The 22,317-nt window shown below is 43.0% G+C and overlaps 1 pseudogene; it reads right to left on the reverse strand.

Moving 5' to 3' along the window:
• LOC134345944 (uncharacterized) overlaps positions 1-22,317 on the reverse strand; it is a 149,075-nt pseudogene that overhangs the window by 122,598 nt on the left and 4,160 nt on the right.

The following is a 22,317-nucleotide window of genomic DNA, read 5'->3' on the forward strand; positions in this document are numbered from 1 at the left end:
GCTATTGTAATCTCACTGGCTCCACATTCAGTTCTGGGTCACCTGGATCATAGTAATACCCATGTCAGGCTGCTGTTTATTGATCACAATGCAGAGTTCAACACAACCATACTCTCATTTCTAACCAACAAGCTCAAAAGTCCTGGGCCTCTGTACCTCCTTAAGCAACTGGATCCTTGACATCTTCACTGGGAGACAACAGTCAGTGTGGATCTCCTCACTGACAATCAACACCAGTGCACCTCAAGGATGCGTACTTAGCCCACTGCTCTACTTTCTCTACACTCACAATTGTGTGGCTGGGCACAGCTCAAACAGAATTATAAATTTGTTGATAACACAATTATTGTTGGCGGAATTTCAGGTGGTGATGAGGAGGCATACAGGAGCGAGATAGATCAGCTGGTTGAGTGGTATGGCAACAACAGCCTTGCACTCATCATCAGTAAGACCAAGGGAATTGGTTGTGGACTTCAGGAAGGAGAAATCAAGGGAACACAAACCAGTCCTTATCGAGGTATCAGAAGTGGAAAGGGTGAGCAGTTTCAAGTTCCGGGTTGTCAACATCTTGGAAGTTCTATCCTGGGTCCAACATATTGTTGCAATTCCAAAAAAAGCACGACAGCGGCTATATTTCATTAGGTATTTGAGGAGACTCAGTATGTCACCAAAGGCACTCGCAAATTTCTACAGATGTACCGTGGAGAGCATTCTAACTGGTTGCATCACCATCTGGTATGGAGGGGGCCATGGCACAAGTTCAAAAAAAGTTGCAGGAAGTTGTAAACTCAACCAGCTCCATCATGGGCAGTAGCATGCCTAGTATTGAGGAAACCTTCAAAAGGCACTGCCTCAAGAATGCGAAATCCATCATTAAGGACATCCATCATGCAGGACGTGCCCTCTTCTCATTACTACCATCAAGGATTAGGTATATATAGGAGCTTGAAGACACACACTTAAAGTTTCAGGAAAGTTTCTTCCCTTCCACTGCCAGATTTCTGAATAGACAATGAACACTACCTCACTATGTTTTTAGCTCTCTTTTTGCACTATATACTTCATTTAATTTTAATGTCTATTTCTTATTGTAATTTCTAGATTTTTTATTATTATGTATTGCAATGCGCTGCTACCGCAAAACAACTTTTGCAATGTATACCAGTGATATTAAACCTGTTTCTTATGCTGGCACTGATTCACCCAGGGCTTCAGTGTTTCATTGCGATGTCCTTCTGCTGGCCCTGGTTGTATGTACAGCATCTGTCAGAGCATGTGATCGATCTGCCTATTCCATTCTGGTTCATTTGTTTTGTTTTTCGTGCAGGAAGCGAGATTTCGGAGTTTGTTCATTTTTCCGTGTGTGGATTTTGAGGCTTGATGATCACGCTGCTTTTGTTTTCTTTCTTGATTTCATGGCTACCTGGAGAAGAAGGATTTCAAGTTGCATACTTTGATAATAAAATGAAGCCTTGAACCTTTGAACAGGATAGAACTTGAATATACTGTTGCCTTTCTCTATCAGGCTCCTATGGTCAAGTAATCTGCAACAACTCCCTGGAGAAGTGACAGATGAGCAAAGATATTGACAGTATTCTGAAATGGGACTTTGTACTAGGTTCAATAGCTTCAGGGTTAAGAACCTTTCATTCGATGAAGCCAGGATTATATGTTGTTTGTCTGAGATTCTTGTTGGGACATGATTTTCGTCTGCTGTTAGGTTCATCTATTTCTCCAGGCAGAGTTGATTGCACCTCTTAACCCCTCGTAGTCTTACATTCAAGTACAAAACAGGCCTGTGTTTTTGTAACTAGCCATCCACAGGGACCATAAAAAGAATGCAGATACATTGCTCTCCAATATTAAAAATTAAGAGGTGCTTAAGAGAGCAGAAAGGAAAAAAACTGTAAGTTCAGTTGCTAGAGGATAGAATTAAGATAAATAACAAATTGATTATGAAAAAGACGAGCAAAAATCTTTTGTGCACGATCTTCAATGCAGTGTCTGAAATAGAGGTGGGAACAGCTCCAATAATTTTTTTTAAATGGACAAGACGCACATTTGAATGGGGAAACCAGGCTATCTGTATAGGAGTAGGGGCGTTGGAAAATGCTGAGTTCTTTCTAGCGATTAGCAAGGGCACAGTAGAATACATGGCCACTTTCTGTGCCTTGAGCTAAGATACCAGGAAGAGGAAAAAGCTGTACATAAAAGAGTTGTACTCAGGATTATTATAGGAAAAAAATAGCAGTTCATTCTTTACACCAACCTCCTGCAGCAGGCTATCAACAATAGCCAGATGTACATGTTTAAGGACCCAGCTCAGCATATGTATTTTCCATTAAGCTCTACAAACAACAAGTGCAGTGCTCTGTCTCTGTGGGGATTCAGCTGTTCCTGAATCACTTGTCCATCCCAGTCTGGCTGTAATGTGGAATGTATAAATTGTTTCAAAATGATCAAGTGGAAATCTGAAGGAGATATTTATTTTGTTTTAATTGGTAGAATTTGTGAACCCTTTTGAACCCTTTAAAGAGCTGAAGGGATACTTCAACTCCAAAACAAGCTGGAGCAGTGCCAGACAGTGATTCCTTTCCCTCTGAATTCCTTCCCTCTCACTCTTCTCTCTCTCACACATAACAAGCTGGCAAGGGGCCAATCCATAGTGAGGCCTTTCCTGAAGAGCTGGATCACACTCATTTCATGGTGAGAGCTATTTGTAGGCCTCACTCATTGTCTTTGTGCCTTTCCTGTCTCAAATAATTAAGTTGTACAGAGGTCAATCTACACTGAGTCTTTTGGTCTTAATAACGTGCTGATCTGTGGCCAGGTTATGATGAAAAGATATCTTGGGCATAAAATTCAGATCTGTGGCATGAATGTTTGGGGCTTTACAGCTGCTACTTCAGTTCATTGGAAGCCGTGTTGAATGCTTCTAGTGCAGTGTGGGAAAATCCTGGAGTTCACTCTCCTCCCCAATAAACCATCAATATGTCTTTTTCTATTTTTAAATGGGTTCAGTGTCTTGTAGCAGCCACATTATATCCATCCTGCTGTGGCGGAGGGTCACTTTAAGCAGTGCTAGATTTTTATAGTCAAGGGTCTCCAGATAGGAGTGTAACCAATGAACAACAGAGTCAATACTAACAGCACAATACATCACCACGCTGACTTTAGCCTGAAATTGGTATGGTTCCTCCATCAAAGTCAAAGTTGAGTTTATTGTCATATACACAGTAGATGTATACACATTCAAATGAAAAGCTTACTTGCAGAAGTATTACAGCCACCTTGCATCAGGTAAGCAGCTTCACAAAAATAATCCATAAATTATACACAACTTTTATGAGAAAGAGCACAATTAGAACAAACAAAAACACAAATCAGAACCAGAATCAGGTTCATTGTCACCGGTATGTGATGTGTAATTTGTTAACTTAGCAGCAGCAGTTCAATGCAATACATAATCCAGTAGAGAGAAAAAATAAATAAATAAACAAGTAAATCAATTATGTATATTGAATAGATTTTAAAAAGTTCAAAAACAGATACTATATATTAAAAAAAAGCGAGGTAGTGTCCAAAGATTCAATGTCCATTTAGGAATCGGATGGCAGAGGGGAAGAAGCTGTTCCTGAATCGCTGAGTGTGTGCCTTCAGGCTTCTGTACCTCCTGCCTGATGGTAACAGTGAGAAAAGGGCATGCCCTGGGTGCTGGAGGTCCTTAATAATGGACACTGACTTTCTGAGACACCGCTCCCTGAAGATGTCCTGGGTACTTTGTAGGTTAGTACCCAAGATGGACCTGACTAGATTTACAACCTTCTGCAGCTTCTTTCAGTCGTGTGCATTAGCCCTTCCATACCAGACAGTGATGCAGCCTGTCAGAATGCTCTCCACGGTACAACTATAGAAGTTTTTGAGTGTATTTGTTGACATGCCAAATCTCTTCAAACTCCTAATAAAGTATAGCCGCTGTCTTGTCTTCTTTATAACTACATCGATATGGTGGGACAAGGTTAGATCCTCAGAGATCTTGACACCCAGGAACTTGAAACTGCTCACTCTCTCCACTTCTGAACCCTCTGTGAGGATTGGTATGTGTTCCTTCATTTTACCCTTCCTGAAGTCCACAATCAGCTCTTTCGTCTTACTGACGTTGAGTGCCAGGTTGTTACTGCGGCACCACTCCACTAGTTGGCATATCTCACTCCTGTACACCCTCTCATCACCACCTGAGATTCTACCAACAATGGTTGTAATCGTCAGCAAATTTATAGATGGTATTTGAGTTATGCCTAGCCATATAGAGAGTACAGCAGTGGGCTAAGCACACACCACTGAGGTGCACCAGTGTTGACTGTCAGTGAGGAGGATATGTTATCACCAATCCGCACAGATTGTGGTCTTCCGGTTAGAGAATCGAGGATCCAATTAAAATCCATTTTAATACCAAGTGATGAAAGTGGTCATAGTGTTACTAAAATGTAACCGTTAGGTTTGTACCAGTTGGTACAAGAAACAAATGGATAAAGGGATGTAACTGTTCTTGAACCTGCTGGGACTTCAGGCTTTTGTATCTCCTAACCAATGGAGGCTGTGAGAAGATGACATGACCTGGATGATAGGGATCTTTAATTATGTTCATTGCCTTCTTGAGGTGAGGAGGAAAGATGGGAAGGGATGTCCCTGTGATGTATTGGGCTCAGACCACTACTCTCTGCAGCTTCGTATCTTCTTGCATATTTGAATTTCATACCAAAACCATCACAGTCAAGATGTTTTCAGCAGTACATCTGGGGAAGTTTATTGGAGTGCTTGGTAACAATTAAGCCTCTTTAATCTCCTAAGAAAGTAAAGACATGGGTATACCTTACTTGTAAATTCATCAGCAGAAAAAGACAAAAACATAATCTCCAATGAGATTCTGGTGCTCTTTCTTGGTGGTTATTCAACTTTTTCACTCCCCCCCCCGCCCCCACACACACACCAGTCTCCCTTTAAACCTAAACGCCTTCCTCTCAACCAGTCTCTATCTCACTGCTTGGATGTAATAGCCTTTTATCTCTCTAGGCTCAACATTATTTTGAATCCTTTCTCTTTTTTTTCATTCTCATCCTTTTCAGTTGTACCTTCTTATTTTCTTCAGTTTTTTTCTCCCTGCAGCCTTCATTTTCACCCAGTATCAACATCCATTGTTTCTGCAAGTTCCTCACCTCTCCTCTGTCAAAAACACCTCATTATGTCAATTTACAAATCTCCTTTTCATCATCTCCATTTCCTCCCTCTGCTTTCTTTTTCACACATTATTCTGTCTTTTTGAAACAACAATGGCAGAATAAAGAGTAAGTTTAACCTAATAATTACCTCTCCCTTGTCCATCCTAGAGTACTCCCCCTGCTCATTGGACAGGAAGCTCATTCAGTCTTAAACTGTCACAGCAGAACCATACTTAGTTTTACATTCTTCCTTGTCTTTAAACTATGCCAAAACAGAAAGTACATAGAACTATTTAATGCTTCCTATACTTCATTTTATTAGATAAACTTTTTTATCTTTCAATGTTTAGATTTCTTGTAAGTGAATACACTGTATTGAGATGCTGGTCAACTGCGTGGAAGTTTTAGGTTCTATCCTGAGACGTGAGCGTAGCCAGGTGATTCCTTGCAGAAGCAGGGAAACTCTCAGTCCCTTCAGAATCTGTGGCTGGACGAGTCAACTAGATAAATCCAACATTTTCACAGGGTAGCATCCAGCCCTCTTATGGGCTGCTGACCAGGCTGTTAGGTGCCAGAAGAAAACAAAAACATAGTGGCACACATGAGCAAGTTTTGCATAGGAACCGTAGCAAGTGTTTCAGAGTAAACTAGAAGCTAATAGAAAGCCAAGTACACTATACCTAGTTAAGTCAAGTGGGTAGCACAATTCCCAATATGCAGCTGGAAGGGCTACATTCATTCCTCGGCTGGACCTGGCAAGAGGAAGGAATAGGTTTGAACTTCATGGCCAATGGTACCAAGTTCAACCATCTTATGGGATGGGGCACAGTTTATGGCTTATCTAGCTGAATGGAACTGAATGCACAGAGGCAGGTGATAAGGATAAGCGAAGAGCCCTTCTTTATTTTTTTCATTTAAACTCCATTCGAAGTAGTAGCTTTTTCTCCAAAAATAACATCAAACACCACTTGAACTCTGTAATATTTTTATTTTGTGTGAGTGCATTTTCTTTATAGCAGATCCTGCTACTTGGGCCCCAAAAAGGAAAGTTAACTGCAGCCAAAATATTATTTATGTGCAAGGCTGGAATATTCCACTAGCCAATGGCTCTAGGGAGGCAGAGGGATTTTAGCAGGGGGGCTGGGTGGGGGAGGCAAAGTACATCTTACATTTTTGATGCCTAACGTGTTATTCTATCACAAGTCATAACATGTTACCTTGCTCAGAACACTGGCCTTATGCAAATTACTCAGAAAAAAAGCAGTTTTCTGAATATTAGATTACATTAAGGTTGGTTAGCAACCATCAGGATACTAGCCTTGGCATTTCCAGGTATGATTCTCTTATGCAAGGTCACCACATTCCATCAGTGGGATGGTATTGATGATACGAGATGTACAATGTATATTCACTCTACTGCTGGCAGAAATTGGAGCTTTGAGTGAAAAGCGGCATTTGCCCCAGACTGAGGGGAGTGGTCCTGAGTTCGAATCCGGCCCGCTCTTTGCCTGAGGCTAGCAACTCAGCCTCGTAAAAAACAGACAAATGTTAAAGAAACTGCAAGGTTGCTACCCGATGCGCCACAAGACGTGGAGAGGAACAGAAATAAAAGTGACACTATGGCCTGCACGCACAAAAGTATTGGGAGCATTGCATAACGTACAAGATACGACAAACCTTCAAGGTCTACACTGTCCTATCTTTTGATCAATTATTATAGGAGTGTGTGGTGCTCATACGGCTACTGTACTTGGTGAGGTGTCGCTGGTCTCCTGCCCTCCATCCTGGAAATCACTTGAGTTGTCTTCAGGTTCAGGTAGACTGAGTTCACTCATCATTTGGTTCTGCTCAGTCACGTTCGATGACCTTCCATCTCATACATTTTCCTCTATGTCCATGGGAGCTCTTTCTGCTGCCATACAACAGCTACCATGAGCGGAGTTCTTTACTTTCGGCTCAGTGGGTGAGGTTGCAACAATGTCTGGATGCATTTTCCGATCAGAAGCACATCTTCAGAACCAGAATTAGGTTTATTTTCATTTACTTAGATGACATGAAATATGTTGTTTTAGTGGCAACAGTACATTGACATAAAGTTACTACAAATAGCAAAAATCAAAATAAACACAAGAGATTCTTATATGCTGCAAATCCAGAGCAACACACAAAAAATTCTAGGGGAACTCAGCAGGTCAGGCAGTATCTATAGAGAGGAATAAACAGTTGACATTTCAGGATGAGACCCTTCATTAGGACTGCTGAGGTCCTGATAAAGCTGTTTCTGAATCATTGAGTGTGCGTCTTCAGGCTTCTGTACCACCTCCAAGATGATAGTAACGAGAAGAGAGGATGTCCCAGATGGAGAGGATCCCTAGTGATAGATACTGCCTTCTTGAGGTGCCATCTCTTGAGTATGTCCTTGATAATGAGAAGGGTTATGTCTGTAATGGAGCTGAATGAGTTTACAACCCACTGTAGCTTCACATGATACTGTACATTGGAGCCCCCCAAAAGTTGTTTGTTTGCCAGCCCATCGAGGTACACTTTCTGTACACTATAGAAATGTATTAGTCTTTGATGACGTACCAAATCTCCTCAAATTCTTAAAGAAGCATGGCTCCTTGCTTGCCTTCTTTTTGATTGTATCAATGTGATAGATCTTCCAAGATGTTCACGCCCAGGAACTTGAGGCTGCTCATTCTTTGCACTGCTGACTCCTCACTGGGGACTGGTATGTGTTCTCCTGACCTCCTATTCCCTCAGCTTTGATCACGCACATACTCGGTGGCCACTTTATCACGTACAATTATCTAACCAGCCAATCATGTGGCTGCAACTTAATGCAAAAAGCATGTAGACATGGTCAAGAGGTTTAATTATTTTTCAGTTCGAACATCAGAATGGGGAGTAAGTGACTTTGACCATGGAATAATAGTTGGTGCCAGACAGGTCAGTTTGAGTGGCTCAGAAACTGCTGATCTCATGGGATTTTCATGCTCTAGAGTTTACAGAGAATGGTGTGAGAAACAAAGAACATCGAGTGACTGGCCATTCTGTGGGCAAAAATACATCTTCTTAACAAGAGAGGTCAGAGAAGAATGGCCAGACTGGTTCAAGCTGGCAGGAAGGTGACAGTAACTCAAATAACCATGTATTACAATAGTGGCGTGCAGTGGAGTATCTCTGAATATACCCTGAAGTTAATTGGCTACAGCAGGAGAAGACCATGAACGTACACACAGTGGCCACTTTATTAGGTACAGGAGGAACCTAATAAAGTGGCCACTTACTGTATATCAGTACACCAAGTGCCTTAGCATAAGTTATTTTTTTGAATTTGTGACAATTTCAGAGTAGGGATTAGGATAACATAGAGCACATTTGTCACAGCAATAGAAGATAAAACACAGCAACTAAGACCTATATCTACCTTCAGAAATACACTTAGCTGAAAGGCCTCTAAATGGTCACCCTTCTCTTTCTAAAGCGTGTTTCCCAATAGGAGTAATTTTTCATTACTGGTAAGGTCTGGAGGTACAATTGATCCTCTGTCCTCTAGGCACAAAATATATGGAGCTGTAGAAATGAATCTCAGGGATGGGGTATGACCACTGCTCCATTTACGCTATCGTGGATGACCAGATGTGTTCTTTGATAATGTAAAATTAGGTATGAATATTAGTCTAATCAGCTGGAGAACTCCCCCACTCTTCTTTGAAATGTACCGTGGTATACAAGCAGCATGATCAAAGGATATATGATCATCTAGTCATCAAGTGCCCACTCTTTCCAACTAATGGCAGTAATTATCTAGACCAGCAAAGGTCAGACTACAATGACTGTTGAACCCTGCTCACTCAGCACACCATACATGGAAGTCATAGGTTGCAGATTGGAAGTGTGTCATTTATGACAACCATTGATTGATGGTAGCATGGCAGATCAAACTTGCTGCGGGAAGAATGAGAAGTGGAATGTAGAATAAAGTATTCTGAAAGAGGTGCGAGAGCTGAAGGACCTGGGCCTAGGAGTGCACCTTGAAAGTAACAGGACAGGCTGAGATAACATTTTTGTACTTTATCTCCGGAGGTACTGCGATAAAAGCAGGTAAGCCAAGCTGAACAGTGATAAAATGTTGGCGTGGCCTCAGCTTCAGTCTTGCCAACTCATTATGGGCAGGATTTGGAGGCTTTGAAAAATACTCAAAGGTCTGGAATGGAGAAACTGCAGACATAAGGATAGATTAGAGAGGTTTGGACAGAATGGATAGTAGGGGACTTCTCTTGTTGGGTGGGGGGTTGAGGACTAAAGGTCACAGATAGTTAACCAAAAGGAGCTGAGTTAATAGTGAATTCATGTAAACAGTTTTTTTTACTGCTGTGTATGTTTAGAATATGAAATGTATTGGCTGGGAATGCAAGGGAAAGGTTCCATTGTGACCCTCAAGAGGGAATCGGATAAACGTATGGAGTGGAAGATTTATAAGGCTATAGAGAAGAGGGAAGGGGTGGGGCAAAGTAGAGTTGATAGGGCAGGGAACAGTGAATGGAAATCACAAAACTGTAGACTCTAGATGTCTGCAACAAAATGGAGAAGACTGGAAAAGTTCAACAGATGGGGCAGCATTAGGTGTTAGTGAAAGGGACAAAGCAGAATTAATGTTTCAACTATTATCAGAACTAACAAGTTGCTCTGGTGGAGAACCAGCATGCTGACTGTCCTTGATTAATCTGTAACTTTCTATATGAAAATTTATAATGTCCCTTAGGATGGGTTTCTATAATTTGTCTAATAACCAAAGTTAAAATGACTCTTTTACATTTATTTGGCTGTTCCTAAATTATGGCACAATATTAGCAGGAAGATTTGAATACAGGATCAAATTATATAGGGCTTTGATGACATACACCTGGACTGTTGTGTACATTTTTGGTCTCTTTACCGAAATAGGGATATACTTGCTATAGACAGAATATCCTGCTGATTCACTGGAGCGTTTCCATGAGCAATAGAGGTGGACAGAAATTTCATAAGCTAGATTTACATACTTCTGTTGCAACGGACAAGATGAACCCAAACGCAGGACACAGGAACGGAGATTGAGTTCGGATGCAGCCGCGGGTGTGAGCATTGAACGGCAACAGGAGGGAGTGCAGGAAAGCAGGAGGCAGGCAGAACTTATCTTGACACGGAGAATAGAAAGGAAAGCGGCGGCCAAAACTTTTCTTAGCACGGAGAGATGGAGTTACACAGGTAAACTTTGGTGCTGAAGTAAAACTTAGAATACTTATCTTGATATGGAGAGACTGAATTTCACAGGTATACCTCGGAACTGGAGTAAAACTTCGAAAACTTATCTTGACACGGAGAGACTGAGTTTCAGAGGTAAATCTCAGTACTGAAGCAAAACTTCGAACACACAATCCTAAGTGGCCAGGAAACGTTAATTACCACACTGGCAAAACCAATGATCTGGCAACTAGTGGGTGCAAAGCCGGGGTTCTTATGCTGCAGGTATTGATGAGAACCAGGTGTGCCGCCATCAAAGGAAATTAGGAGAAAATAGGGAATTAATGGTCTGAACCGTGGCACAATCAAGGGGAATTAGGAGAAAATGGGGAATTAACGGTCAGGACCATGACAATATCCCCCTCAACAGGAGCCCCCAGGCGAACCACCAAGCTTGTCCTGATTGTCTCTATGGAAATCTCGGATGAGGGAAGGGTCCAAGATGAAGGAGCGGGGAATCCAGGTGCGCTCCTCAGGACCGTATCCGTCCCAATCGACCAGGTACTGGAGACCTCTGCTTCAGCGGCACACATCCCATATTCGTCAGACGGTGTAAGCTGGGTGATCATCAATGGCCCGGGCGGGTGGAGGAGGTTCAGCAGGAGGGCACAAAGGGCTGACAGACACAGGTTTCAGTTGGGAGACGTGAAACGTGGGATGAATGTGCATAGATTTGGGCAGTTTGATTCTGACCGCCGAGGGGTTGATAATCAATTTCGAATGGTCCAAGGTAACGAGGGGTGAGTTTCTTGGGTTCATTCTTGAGGGGGATGTCTTCTGAAGAGAGCCAAACCTTCTGCCCAGGCCGATAGTTGGGCACAGGAATTTGATGGCGATCAGCGATCCTCCGGTTGCGGTCAGCTGAGCAGAGCAGGGCCGAGCGTGTATCCTTCCAGATCTTGTGGCACCGGCGGAGATGGGACTGAACTGAAGGCACAACAATGTCATCTTCATGGGCAGGAAACAGAGGGGGTTGATAGACAAGGGAGCATTCAAAAGGAGGCATTCCAGTGGCGGTGCTGACCAGGGAGTTGTGGGCATACTCAACCCAAACGAGATTGGTGCTCCAGGATGACGGGTTATTGGTGGATATGCAGCGCAATGCTGCTTCCAAATCCTGGTTTGCTCGTTCTGTTTGACCATTAGTCTGTGGATAGAAACCAGAAGACAGACTTACTAAGGCTCCAAGGGCTTGACAGAAGGATCTCCAGACACGAGAGATGAAATGGGTGCCCCGGTCAGAAACAATGTCAGAGGGAATTCCATGAAGGCGGAAGACGTGTTGGACAAAGAGGTCGGCTGTTTCACGGGCTGTAGGGAGTTTGGGAAGAGCTATGAAGTGCACAGCTTTGGAGAAATGGTCCACCACGGTGAGTACAGCAGTGTTACCATGTGAAGGGGGTAGTCCAGTAACGAAATCCAGAGCAATGTGGGACTAAGGGCGGCCAGGGACAGGTAGGGGATGAAGCAGCCCAGCAGGTGGCCGATGGGAGGCTTTTCCGCAGGCACAAACAGAACAGGCAGAGACAAAGGAATGGGTGTCAGCGTCCATGGTGGGCCACCAGAAATGTTGCTTCAGAAGTGACAGAGTTCAATCGATTCCAGGATGGCAGACGAAACAAGTAGTATGTCCCCACTGGAGAACCTGAGACCGGACAGAATCGGGCACGAAGAGGCGATTGGAGGCTCCGTTGCCTGGGTCAGGTTGAGTCCGTTGGGTCTCTTTGACTATGGATTCGACCTCCCAGATGAGGGCAGCCACTACACAGGATGGTGGAGGGATGGTCTCGGTGTTGGGAAGGCCCTCCTTGGAGAAGTATTGATGGGAGAGAGCACCGGGCTTCCAGTTTTTGGGACCAGGATGATAGGTGAGGGTGAATTTGAAATGGCCAAATAATAATGCCCAACGGGCTTGGCGGGAATTAGGGCATTTAGCGGTTTGGATGTATGCCAGGTTCTTATGGGCTGTCCAGATGATGAATGGACATCAGCTCCCTCCAGCCAGTGCCTCCACTCCTCCAAGGTGAATTTGACAGCCAGTAACTCCCAGTTCCCAACGTTGTAGTTCCGTTCGGCGGGGGATAGACAGCGAGAGAAGAAGGTGCAGCGATGGGGCTTTTGGTCTGGGATGGAGCATTGGGAGAGGACCGCTCCCACCCCAGAGTTGGAGGCATTGACTTCCACAATGAATTGGCGAGAGGGGTCAGGTTGGACCAGGATGGTGAAACGCCTCTTCAGCTCCGAGAAGGCTGAGTCCCCTTCGGGGTCCCAGTGAAAAGAGGTTGCAGGAGAGGTGAGTTGAGTATGGGGAGCTGCCACCTGGCTGTAATCCCTGATGAAGTGACGGTAAAAGTTTGCGAACCCCAGAAACCGCTGGGGTTGCTTGAGTGTCGTGGGTTTTGGCCACTCCGCCACCCCTCGGATCTTTTCGGGATCCGCCCTCACTTGCCCGGTCTCAATGATGTACCCCAGGAAACTGACAGAACAGGCATGGAACTCGCACTTCTCTGCTTTAATGAATAGCTTGTTCTCCAAAAGCCTCTGAAGAACCTGACGGACATGATGGGTGTGTTCCTGAAGACTGCAGGAGAAGATTAGGATGTCGTCCAAATAAACGAAAATGAAATGGTTAATAAGCTCCCTAAGGACGTCGTTTACCAGGGCTTGGAAGATGGCAGGGACATTGGTGAGACGAGTGGCATGACCAGGTATTTGAAATGACCGAGAGGGGTGTTAAGAGCCGTTTTCCATTCATCTCCCTCCCTTATCCTGACCAGGTGATGGGTATTCCGCAGGTCCAACTTAGAGAAAATTGTGGCTCCGTGAAGGGGCTCGAAAGCAGAGTTGATAACGGGTAGGGGATACTTATTCTTTATGGCGATGCTGTTCAGACCACGGTAGCAAATGCAGGGGCGCAGTGAGCCGTATTTCTTCCCCACAAAGAAGGAACCTGCAGCTACAGGGGAGGATGAGGGTCAGATAATGTCAGCTGCAAGAGAGTTATTTAGGTAAGCCTCCATTGCTTCCCTTTCTGGCCGGGACAGGTTATACAGCCGACTGGTGGGTAGAGGGGCTCCGAGGAGAAGGTCAATTGTGCAATTGTAAGGGCGATGTGGAGGCAGGGAAAGAGCCCGTTGCATGCTAAACACTTCTCCCAGATTGTGATACTCTACTGGAACCGTGGACAAGTCAGGGGGTTAGACAGGGTTCCAGGAGTGGGTTGAGTAAAATGAGTGGAGGCATGGTCCACCTGGTCACCGATCTGTGTGACGTGAGCAGACAGGGAATGGAGGTTCTCCATGACCTCCTGGAGGAGTTGGTTGTGCTGTCCCAGTAGGGAACCCTGGCTGGCGAGGGCGTGTTGAAGGGTATTCATGTCTGCTGGGTCCATGGTGACCAGATAGTTCTGTTGCAACGGACGAGGCGAACCCAAACACAGGACACAGGAACAGAGATTGAGTTCGGATGCAGACGCAGGCGTGAGCGTTGAATGGCAAACAGGAGGGAGTGCAGGAAAGCAGGAAGCAGGCAGAACTTATCTTGACACGGAGAGACTGAGTTTCACAGGTAAATCTCGGTACTGAAGCAAAACTTCGAACACACAATCCTAAGCGGCCAGGAAACTTTAATTACCACACTGGCAAAACCAATGATCTGGCAACAAGTGGGTGCAAAGCCAGGGTTCTTATGCTGCAGGTCTTGATGAGAACCAGGTGTGCCGCCATTAAAGGAAATTAGGAGAAAATAGGGAATTAATGGTCGGAACCGTGGCACAATCAAGGGGAATTAGGAGAAAATGGGGAATTAATGGTCGGGACCGTGACAACTTTAAAATTTCAAAGAATGAGTAGGGATCTCATTGAAACTTTAAAAATCCTTATGAGGCTTGAAGATACGAGAAGGATATTTCCCTTAGATGCAGAGTCTAGAAGTCACAGTCTCAGGACAAGGGGTAAACCATTTTAACAGAGATGAAGAAAAATTTCTTCATTGAGGGAATAGTGAATGCTTGGAATTCTTGACCTCAGCACTGTGGAGGTCTTGGTGTTCATTCAAAACCCATGCTGATGGATTTCTGGACATTGTGAATCAAGGGATATAGTTGTAACACTAGAAAATGGTGATGAGTTAGAAGATCAGCCATTCTCAATGAATTGTGAAATAGATTCAAAGGGTCAGATGGACCAAATCTGTTCTTCAGAATGACTGATTTACAGAAATGAAAGTTTAAATTGTTCCCAACTACTTAGGAATGGCATGCCAGTGATTTGGATGATGGAATTGATGGCTTTGTGGCCAGGTGTAGTGTTGAGAAAGCAGGGAGTCAGTAGAAGGACCTTGAAAGATTAGGAGAGTGGGCAAAGAAGTGAAAGATGGAATACAGTGTAGGGAAGTTTATGATCATGAACTTTGGTAGAAGGAATAAAGGCATGGACAATTTTCTAAATGGCAAATAAAATCAGAAATCTGAGGTGCCAAAGGGGTTTGTGTGTCCTCATACAGGATTCCCTGAAGGTTAACTTGCAGGTGTCGGTGGTAAGGAAGGCAAATGCTAATTCAGCATTCATTTCAAGAGGAATGAACATAACACCAAGGATGTAAGGCTAAGGCTTTTAAGGTCCTTGGTCAGACCACACTTGGAATATTATAAGCAGTTTTGGGCCCCTTTTCTAAGAAAGAATGGAGGAGGTTCATGAGAGTTGTCCTGGGAATGAATGGGTTAACATATCAGGAGCATTTGATGGTGGCTCTGGGCCTGTACTCACTATAGTTTGTAAGAATGAGTGGGGTTCTTATTGAAACCTATCGAACATTGAAAGACCTAGATAGAGTGGAGGTGGAGAGGTGTTTCATGTACTGGGGGTGTCTAGGGACCAAAGGGCACAGCCTCGATATAGAAGGACATCCCTTTAGAACAGAGATTAGCTTGAATTCCTTTAGCCAGAAAGTTGTGAGTCTGTTGAATTCATTGCTACAGGTGACTGGAAGCCCAAGTCCTTAGGAATAATTAAAGTAGAGGTTGATAGGTTCTTGATTATTAAGGGTATTAAAGTTTATGGGGAGAAGCTAGGAGAATGGAGTTGAGAGAGAGAATAAATCAGTTATGCTGGATGGTGGATCAGACTCAATGAGCCAAATGGTCTCATTCAGCTCCAATATTTTATGGTCTTCTGGTCAAGTGCAATAATCTCTCACATCTGCAAGTGAAACATTGCTTCCACGGAATGAGACAAATCATTAACTGATGAAAGATGAACAGAAAGATCAGAGACCATGTGCAAAAATGTCGCAGTTTGACGATAAAGGGGAAGCCTTTTAGCACCAAGATGAGGAAAAACTTCTTCACACAGAGAGTGGTGAATCTGTGGAATTCTCTGCCACAGGAAACAGTTGAGGCCAGTAGATTGGCTATATTTAAGAGGGAGTTAGATATGGTCCTTGTGGCTAAAGGGATCGGGGGTATGGGGGGAAGGCTGGTACAGGGTTCTGAGTTGGATGATCAGCCATGATCATACTGAATGGCGGAGCAGGCTCGAAGGGCCGAATGGCCTACTCCTGCACCTATTTTCTATGTTTCTATGTTTCTAAAAATGTAATACCCGTAGATAGTCGTAGGGCCTTGGGTATTATGAAAATTAGAAGCCCTACATCCCATTAAATATATTAATGCATTGAACATATGTAAAACCATTAAATGTTTTAAATTGCGCATTAATAAACAAAGCATATTATACAATGTCAAAACTAACTCTTAATTTTCCATCATAATAAAACCATGTCTTTAAGGAATAACTATTTTCATTTAAATGTACATTTCACATTGTTCCTGCACATCAGCCCAGTGTATGTACAATGTTGACACATCAATTTATACAATGGTTATGAGCATGACTCCAGGAATGCCACTGGTGACACTTACTGTTAAAAGAAGTTGTAGACCTACAAAATACATCTCAGTATTTAATCATCCCAAACATGTACTAAACATCCTCTGCTTCAAATTTCATGTCTATATATCCGATTACACACATTTTAATACTGTCATCGCATAATTATGTAACAAAAGTGTGAGAAGAAAATTCTCATGAGAAAATACTGCTTGCCTGTTAAATCAGCCATTCTTCCAACATAAATGAGCAGTGCCTTCCAAGCTTTGAAGTAGGAAAGCTCGTGTATAAAGTCAGCCATGTTAAGCTGCCGCACTAGTTTCAGACTCTATTTTTTCCAGAGATCTTTCATCAGAATTGTGAAAAGTGGTGGGTACCTACTGCCCAGCAAGAAACAGGGGGATCGAGAACCCTGTAAAAAAATGAAACACATGTAAAGCCCTGGAAAGGAACCAATCAAAGGAATAGTTTTTCTCAGATCTAGTTCCATAGAGTTCCTGAACGAAGAGACAATTTTGATCAAAGTCATCTCAATGGAAAAACATATCAGTTGATTATTTCTCTATATTTTCTTGGGGGAGGAAAACATTTAAGGAAATACCCATTTATGCCATTTGCAAACTCGAAAGGCAGTTTGCTGGATACGTAACTTTGAGCTGGTGATTATGAACAACAGGACACTCGTGGCAAGGTTGACACACAAAATGCTGGAGGAACTCAACAGGTCAGGTAGCATCTATGGAGGGGAAAATAGAATCAACCGGAAAGGAAGGGGGAAGAAGCTATGATATAACGAGGGAGGAGGAGAAGGAGTACAAGCTGGCAGCTGATAGGTGAGACCAGATGAGGGGAAAGGTGGGTGGGTTGGTGGGGAATGAAGTAAGAAACTGGAGATAATAGATTGTAATACAACAAGCATATTTGTAATATTTTCATGTAATGGCAGTATGAGTGAAGAAAGGGTTATTGAAGTCATATTACAACAGCTAATCTGACTGGAGGAAATGAAACTAGGAGATGGATATCAACAGAGGAGTGAGAAGCCAAAAAGCAAAGCTGGATCTGTGAAATGCGAACACAGCAGTAGCTGAAATCTCTCAGCCAATACCACACAGAATGCTATTCAGCTGTTTTCATCTTCACCTATCACAGATACTCCTTTTGTTTTCTCCTTCCTTCTGCTCACTCTGGTTTCTAATATTTTCTTGTTCTGCCTGAAAGTTCATTGACCTGAAACACAAATCCAGATTCATTCTTCACACAGATTGCCTGATCTGCAAAGTACTGCCAGCATTTTCTGGTCATGTTCCGAATAATGACAATGGGCACCCCTTAAAAGGGGAGGTGCATTGTGGCTTAACCAGGTACTGCCAGTCCTGCAGGATATGAATCTCAGTTTGGAGACAATAAGAAATAATGGAATATGATGGGAGTTGAGCCTAAAATATTCCAGGTACTGTACTTGAGGTCTTGATGGAAAAGAAAGTGTATTGCAACTTGTTTTCATTATAGATTTAGTTACCTCAGTTGCCTTACAAGTTTTTCATTTGTGAATACAAATTCCACTGTGGCAAATTTAGTCACTAGATCTTTAGAAATAGAAGCAGCAGAAGGTCATATTGCAACTCAATCCTAGTCTATCATTAAATAATGCCATGGCTGAACTATTAGCTCAAGTTTGCATTCCCACCATATCTCCATAATCCTTGATTTCCCTGGTGTCCCAATATTTATCGATCTCAGTTTTCAAATATGCTGAACCATTAAATATCCATATCCCCCCAGAGGAGAGAATGCCAAAGATTTACAGCACTCTCAGTAAAGACATTTCTCTTCATCTCAGTCATAAATAACTGACCCTTTACCCTCTGCTTTTAGAGCCTTCAACCTGATGGAACGTGTACCCTGTCAAACTTTCTCAGAATCATAAGTATTTCAATAAGATTTTTTTCTATTGCACAATTTGATTAGGACAATATTACTGTCTCTTTGCAGAAAATCCATTTCAATAAATTGAATTGCAATAAGTTTTGGAGTTTTTCATTGAAAAATAAGTTTTCCATGATTGCATTGTGTTTCTTTGGATCTATTGTGAATGCCTGCAAGAAAATAAATCTCAGAGTAGTAGATGATCACAAACATTTTTTGATAATAATTTACTTTGAACTTTGAACTTTTAACTTTGACTAGTTAATGATTAGCTCCAGAAAGAAAATGGCATTAAAATCTGTAAGTTTATTGTAAAACTTAGTTATTTAAGAAATAAGGCAAAAAGCTGTCTGGCCACAGTGGACACTGCCACATTCAATAAGGTCACAGCTGATCTGCCCCATTTTCTGCCATATTTAGGCTGAATTTAGTGTTATGTGCAGTTCTGGTCAACTAGCTACCTATAAGTAAAATATCAACAAGCTTGAAAGAGGGCAGAGAAAATTTACAAAGGATGTTGCTGGGACTTGAGGACCTGAGTAATATGGAAAGATTGAATAGGTTAGAGTTTTATTGTCTGAACCATAGGGGAATGAGGGGATAGCTTATAGAAATATACAAAATTATGAGTGGGATAGATAGTGCTGCATTTCTCCCTTCATATTGGGTGAGACTAGAATTAGAGGTCAGAGGTTGAAGGAGAAAGGTAAAATATTTAAGGGGAATCTGAGGGGAAACCTCTTCACTCAAAGGGTGGTGCAAGTGTGGAATGAGCTGCCGGCAGAAATGGTAGATTTACATTCAATTGTAACACTTACAAGAAGTTTGGGTAGGTACGTGGATGTGAGGGTTTTGGAGTGATATGGTCCAAGTACAGGTAGAGGGGACTAGGCAGAAGAACAGAGCAGCATGGATTAAATGGGATGAAGGGCATTTATCTCCACTGTAGTATTCAATTATTAGATGACTCTATTTCCATATCCTTTGATTTCTATAAAAATATTGTGGTCTATGAACCAACATACATCAAAGTTGCTGGTGAACGCAGCAGGCCAAGCAGCATCTGTAGGAAGAGGTGCAGTCGACGTTTCAGGCCGAGACCCTTCGTCAAGATTAACTGAAGGAAGAGTGAGTAAGGGATTTGAAAGTTGGAGGGGGAGGGGGAGATCCAAAATGATAGGAGAAGACAGGAGGGGGAGGGATAGAGCCGAGAGCTGGACAGGTGATAGGCAAAAGGGGATACGAGAGGATCATGGGACAGGAGGTCCGGGAAGAAAGACAAGGAAGGGGGAGTGACCCAGAGGATGGGCAAGAGGTATATTCAGAGGGACAGAGGGAGAAAAGGGAGAGTGAGAGAAAGAATGTGTGCATAAAAATGAGTAACAGATGGGGTGCGAGGGGGAGGTGGGGCCTTCACATTCTGACATGTCTATCCACGGCCTCCTCTACTGTAAAGATGAAGCCACACTCAAGTTGGAGGAACAACACCTTATATTCCGTCTGGGTAGCCTCCAACCTGATGGCATGAACATCGACTTCTCTAACTTCCGCTCGGACCTCCTGTCCCATGATCCTCTCGTATCCCCTTTTGCCTATCACCTGTCCAGCTCTCGGCTCTATCCCTCCCCCTCCTGTCTTCTCCTATCATTTTGGATCTCCCCCTCCCCCTCCAACTTTCAAATCCCTTACTCACTCTTCCTTCAGTTAGTCCTGACGAAGGGTCTCGGCCTGAAACGTCGACTGCACCTCTTCCTACAGATGCTGCTTGGCCTGCTGCGTTCACCAGCAACTTTGATGTATGTTGCTTGAATTGCCAGAATCTGCAGAATTCCTGTTGTTTGTGGTCTATGAACCTCTGTTTTGAATGAACTCAGTGACTGGCCTTTCACAGGTATGGACTTCCAAAAGCTCATCACTTATTGGTTGGAACATTTCTCTTCATTTCAATCCCTTTACTTTGAGACTGTGTTTGGAGGGCTTGAAACACATAAAGATGAATAAGTCCCTGGTGCCGAACCCTGTGTACCCTAGATTATTAAGAGATGTAAAGCTTGACAATGCTGGAGCTTTGGCAGAGCATTTTGCATCTTAGTTTGCCACCGGTGAGGTATCAAAAGACTTGAAGATAGATAGTATTGTGCCTTTATTTAAGAAAGGCTGCATTGATATGCCAGAGAGCTACAAGCTGGTGAACCTCTCAACAGTGGTGGAAAGGTTATTGGAAGGGATCCTGATGAACAGGACTTGTTTGCCTTTGGGAAGGCAGGAAATGATTAGGAATAGTCCATATGGCTTTAAACATGGGAAATCAAATCTAACACATTTGACTGAGTTTTCTGAAGAGGTCGCCATGGTGATTGATGTGAAGAGGGCGGTAGGCATTGCCTACCTGGACTTTAGCAACACCATTGACAAGCTGCAAGATAGGCTGGTACGTGATGTTAGGATACATGGGAGCCAGGGTGAGCTGTCCAATTGAACACAACATTGGTTTGGTGATAGGTGATAGGAGATAGAGGGTGGTTTTTCAGACTGGAGACCTGTGACCAGCAATGTTTTGCATAGATTGGTCTTGGGTCCTTACTTATTTATCAGATATATTATTAATATAGATGTGGTACGATCAGTAAGTTTGCAGTGACACCAAAATTGTTGGTATAGTGGACAATGAAGAAGGTTGGCAAAGGTTAAAATAGAATATAGACCATCTGGAAAAGTGGCCAAGGGAATAGCAGATAGAATTTTACTCTTGAAAAATCTGAAGAGATAAATTTTGGGAAGATTTTGGAAGGACAAACACAAAGAAAGTGATGTTCTAAAGCTTGAGGTTTAGGGCGAGAAGGAAAAGTTTCAAGAGGTACCTGACAGGTAAAACAAACTGTCAAAGGAGGAGGTGAAGTCAGAACAGTGAATGTAAGAGGCATGGGTACAGGTACTTAAATGAACACAACGTAGAAGGATATATAACTAGAATAAGATTCAAGATATAGTTACAGATATATGTTATGAAATTAGTGCAAGACATAAACAGTGTTATAAGTTACAAAAAAATAAATACAACAAATCGTGCAAAGCATGAATAATGAGATAGTGTTGATGAGTTCATGGATATTTCAGAAATCTGATGGCAGAAGAAAGAACTTATCTTCTTAAGCCATTGCTCCAACAGGGCATAGTAGCTCACCAGAGTCCTCTGTCCTGGACTTTCACTTTATCTCCAGATGTAGCCACCTTCTTCTTGTATTATTTCTCTCCCAGGGATGGTTTCTGTTGGCACTTCTGTAGCATTGGGTTGTTATGGAATGGTGTTGCTAGCTCCATATCCAACCCTCCTTCTTTTGCAGCTGGGCTTAGGACTGTCCATGATGGAGTTCAGGGGGAAGAAGCTGTTCTTATAATGTTGAGTGTGAGTCTCCAGGCTTCTTTCCTTCCTCCCCGATGGCGCTAGCACAATGAGGTTACTTCCTGTATCATGAAGGTCCTTAGTGATGGATGCTGTCTTCTTGAGCCACCCCCTTCTTAAAAATGTCCTTGGTGTTGGGAAGGGTGGTGACGTGACAGAACTGGTTTAATCCACAACACTCTGCAGCCTCTGTTCTGTGTTTTGGAGCCCCCATATCAGTCTGTGATATAACCAATCAGTCTGCAGTGATTTTGTACATCTGTAAAAATTTGCAAATGTCTTTTGTGACTTATCAAATCCCCTCATACTTCTAATAAATTATAACTGCTAGTTGGCCTTCTTCTTGATTGCATCAATGAGTTTGGCCCAAAACAGATACCCTGAGATGCTGACTGCCAGGAACTTGAAGGTTTCCACCATTGACCCCTCAATGAGGAAGTGTGTGTGTCATCCTGACTTCTCCTTCCTGAAGTCCACAATCAGTTCCTTGATCTTGCTGACACTGAATGCAAGCATGTTGATACGACACAATCCAATCTATTTCATTTCTGTGTGCCTCCTTGTCGCTATCTGAGATTCTGCCAGCAAT

The sequence above is a fragment of the Mobula hypostoma genome, chromosome 1, assembly GCF_963921235.1.
Source record: "Mobula hypostoma chromosome 1, sMobHyp1.1, whole genome shotgun sequence".
Classification (NCBI taxonomy): domain Eukaryota; kingdom Metazoa; phylum Chordata; class Chondrichthyes; order Myliobatiformes; family Myliobatidae; genus Mobula; species Mobula hypostoma.